General features: G+C 50.5%; 1 pseudogene; it reads right to left on the bottom strand.

Moving 5' to 3' along the window:
* Positions 1-1,108: 1,108 nt before the first annotated feature.
* LOC112551034 lies at positions 1,109-3,058 on the bottom strand (annotated as a pseudogene).
* Positions 3,059-4,518: the final 1,460 nt, after the last annotated feature.

Raw genomic sequence — 4,518 nt, forward strand, 5'->3', positions numbered from 1 at the left:
GGGGGGGGGGACCAGCCCCAAGGTTTATGATTTAACTCATTACAGTGTTTCAATCCTCCTAATAAACTAGAATTTTAAGGATCCTGAGTTGGACATTTGTAGCCAACAATTATACACAGGGAATTGGTTTCAGAGCTAGGTTTGAAACTCAGGAGTCATTTACTTCTGTTCTTGTTCTAAGACTATCAGACCAAAAGTCTCCCCCTGCGTGAATATCATGGCCTATCAATGTATAGTGTTAGTAAGTGAGGGGTGTCAGAGATGTTATGGCAAGAAATACTCTGGGGACTTACCTGTTTATTGAGATATATGTAAGTGAGTTGGTTACATGGTGTGCCTCTCAACTATATATTGTATACTATTATGGGTAGCTTCTGTGCAGAGCAGAGCTAGGCATGTCTGGCCAGGCACCCCAAGCTGACCACTTTTACTTTTGCTGCTGGCTTTAGCTAAGGACTCACTGTTCAGGGTCCTCACCTTTGCTGCAGCCGAGTTAAATCCATAGCACCATCACCCTGGGCTTGCAAGAGATGCAAAAGAAAGAGTTAAACAAATAAACTGCTGCTTAGCTTTCCACTGGTTTCATGCCTCCTGCTTGCTAGGCTTCTCCCAGGCTTCACTTGCTCTGTAGCCTCTTATCTTTCAGAGGCTTTGAGGGCCTGCAGGGCTCCTATAAACAAAAGAGAAGCCTTGCTCACAGCCCCTCCCTGGAGCTGCTAGACCTTAGCTAACCCCAGGCTCCAGACAGCCTTGCTCTCTGCAAGTGCAGTCCCCTGAGGCTGCTTTCAGTGTTATTTTATTTTCCCCCCTGCTGGTTCACATAGATTTCATAGACATTAGGGCTGGAAGGGACCTCATAAGATCATTGGATCCAGCCCCCTGCCCCAGGGGCAGGAAGTCAACTAGGGTCAAAAGATCCCAGCAAGATAAGCATCCAAATGTTTCTTAAAGGTATCCAGAGTAGGTGCTTGCACCATTTCTGGGGGGGGGGAGGAGTCTGTTCCAGGCCTTCAGGGGCTCAGACAGTAAAGAAGTTTTTCCTTATGTCCAGCCTAAAACGACCGTTTGTGACCACTGGACCTTGTCTTCCCTTAGGGTTCCCCGGTGAACAGGCGCTCCCCCAGATCCTGATGCACCCCCATCATGTACTTACAGGCTGCCACCAGGTCACCCCTGGGTCCTGATTTGGGTCTGTGGCCTTTTCCTGATCCTGATTTAAAAAGCTGCTGTAAGGAATCAGCTCAGCTGAAGGGATGACCCAGGCCTGGAAGCATCTGTATGACTCAGGCTTCGGCGCATCCTTTCCCCATCCTGCATCTGAGGAAAAGCATCCTGCCCTGAGCAACTGGTCTGACCGTCTCCCCATGCCAGGCATTGCCTGAGCAGCCCTCGCCACAACACCGAGCACAGCCTGTGCCCAGGGAGGATCTCAGCGCACCCCCAAAGCAGGCGCGGAGCTGGGGGGACGGCGCAAAAACCCTGCCAGCGCCAGGAATGTGTCTGGCTCCGCACAGCTCGTGCTTGCCCGCATCCAAAAGCAGCAGCACAGCCTGGATGTGGGGCCGGCCCTGCCCTGAGCCCCAGCAGCTCCTCCATCCTCGGCCCTCAGGTGCTGCTGGGCCCCGCACACACCCACCCACCCACGAGGCCATATTGCTGCTGGTAGAAGCGCAGCCAGCGGCGCAGCGCGGTCGTGTCCCGTGGGGCAGCCCCAACATGTCATCCACCAGCCCCCGCGCATGAAGTCTCCCATCATGAAGGCCCAGGACACACCTCTGCCTGCCAGGCTACTGTAGGCACCGCCCGGCCCATAGTGCTCGCAGCCACAGTGCACATCGAAGACCTGCCCCAGCATGGCCAGGTAGAGGCCAGGTGAGCCCTCAGTGCTCATGTACCGCGCCAGCTCAGTGGCGCTCAGCAGGCGGCTGCCTGCAGGCTCCCACCCGTGACCCAGCAACCAGGTGACGGCCAGGCCTAGCAGCCAGGTGGCAGCGGCCCACAGCATCATGACTGGCCCTCCCTCATTCCTCACACCTGAGTTAACTCCTTTGCTGGGAGGTTCACTGTGTCCCCTGACCTGGGTCCTCAGCCTCTGGGGTAGGTGTAGAGCAGGGTCGGGCAATTATTTCAGGTGGAGGGCCGCTTACTGAGTTTTGGCAAGCCATCAAGGTCTGCATGACAGGCAGCCACGGGGAGATAAATATTAAATTTTCTAAGTTTTTTTAGGGGCCCTGTGGGTCGAATAAAATGGCCTGGTGGGCCACATGAGGCCTGCATTTTGCCCACCCCTGGTGTAGAGGAATGCTTTCAGGGTGTCGGGCTGTTTGGGCTACCCTACACCCATAGTAACAGGGCCAGGCCCTGTTACAATATACATAGTAATGTTCTGAATCTGTGGGTCCATGTCTACTTCTTTCGTTGCTACCTGAGACATAGTGAAGGCTGAATGAGGCATCTGGCTGAAGAGAAAGGCCAGAACCAAAATAACCTTAGTTTTTCGTACTTGAGTTTCTGCCCTCAGGGTACAGTTTCACTGAAACAAGTCAGTTTTTGCCACATAAGGAGACAAGGAGATCACAAGTACCACTTCTTTTATTTGACTCTGCTTTGCCAACATCATGGATGACAATTTTGAGCCTCATCCAAAGCCCATCAGTCAGAGACTGCCAATGCAATCTTTAGATTTTAGCGCCAAGGATTTGGATGTCCTGACCTGGAAGCATCTACCAACTTCTGGGTAAAGCAATGCAACACATTTCCAGACTTAGTTTTTCCTGGCTAACATCTTATAGCATATGGGGGGCGGGGGAGGGGGAGGGACAGTGTTGGCTGGCTGGACAGTAATGTTTTCATTCTAGGCTTATAAATATCTTAGTACAGCTACATGAGACAGCTCACTTCAGCCACATCTACCTACCAGGCCTAACTTATACTAGGGCTGTTACAACAGATGGTGTTGTTCATGATCAAGGTATCCAGGTTGTAGCCATATTGGTCTAGAGGCAAAAGAATTCGGAATTCGTGGTGGAGGTGATCTCTCCTATTATACCAACTAGATTTTTGCAAATCTCCAAAGAATTTTTTTTTGCAAAAATCTAGTTGGTCTAATAAAAAGATATCACCTCTACCATAAGTTGTGGTTCATGATCAATGCATGGCTGCACAGATGTTGTAGTCACCATCAGGGCTTTGGCTTCTTTGACCATGAGATGTTTTCTAAGAAGAAGGATTGCTAGGAAGAAATAGGATCCACCTGATGAAGAAAAGGAAGAGTACCTTCATAAACAGGCTCGCTAACCTAGTGAGAAGGGCTTTAAACTAGGTTCGCTAAGAAATGTAGGCCAAAGCCCTGATGTAAGTGAGGAAGTGGGTGACCTGGAGGAAGCGCAAGCAGGAGTGGGCAATAGCAGAAGCCTTCTAATTCTTTCTAAGGAAGTAGGGGCAATTGGCTAGTTACCTCAGGTGTCTGTACATGAATGCATGGAGCCTAGGAAACAAACAGGAAGAACTGGATGTTCTTGCACAGTCACAGACCTATGACATGATTGGAATAACAGAGACTTGGTGGGATGATTGTAGTACTGTCATGGATGGGTACAAACTGTTCAGGAAAGACAGGCAAGGGAAAAGAGGAGGACGAGGAGTTGAACTTTATGTAAAATTGCTGTATGATTGCTCAGAACTTCAGTATGAAACTGGAGAGTGACTTATTGAAAGTCTCTGTGTTAGGGTCAGAGGGGAGAGCAACAAGGGTGATGTTGTGGTGGGTATCTGCTATAGACCACCAGACCAGGAGGATGAGGCTTTCTTCAAATAGCTAATGGAAGTTTCCTGATCACAGGCCCTGGTTCTCATGGGGAACTTCAGCCACCCTGACATCTTGCGAGGGCAATGCAGGAAGTTTTTGGAGAGTGTTAGGGACAAATTTCTGGTGCAAGTGTTAGAGAGGCCAAGTAGGGGCCATGATTTTCTTGACCTGCTGCTCACCAACAGGGAAGAATTATAGAGGAATGTATTGTTGTGGATGGCAAATTGGGCAGCAGTGACCACAAGGTGATCAAGTTCAGGATCCTGAGGAATGGAAGGAAAGAGAGGAGCAGAGTAAGGACCCAGGACTTCTGAAAAGCAGACTGACTTCAACTCACTCAGGGAACTCCTGGGCAGGATCCCCTGGGAGGCCAGTCTGAGGGATAGAGAACTAGTTGTACTTTTAAAAAAACCTTTCTAAGGGCATAGGAAAGAACCATTCCAATGCACAGAAAAACTAGCAAGTATGGCAGTGTAACAGGGCTCCACCCTGTTACTAGGGGTGCGAGGAAGTCTGAATAGCCCCATGCCCCAGAACCACCTCCGCATGCCCACTCCAGACCTGGGAGAAATCACTGAAGGCTGGGGAACCCAGTCCTGGGAGGTAGGGAGCCGACACAAGTGCAGGGAGCGTGAGAGAGCTAGCCACGTGGGCCCAGAGGGGGAAGATTAAGAGGCCGAAAGCAGCCTCAAGGGTCTGTACCTAACTGG

Source organism: Alligator sinensis, unplaced genomic scaffold (genome assembly GCF_000455745.1).
Source record: "Alligator sinensis unplaced genomic scaffold, ASM45574v1 scaffold487_1, whole genome shotgun sequence".
In the NCBI taxonomy this organism is placed as follows: domain Eukaryota; kingdom Metazoa; phylum Chordata; order Crocodylia; family Alligatoridae; genus Alligator; species Alligator sinensis.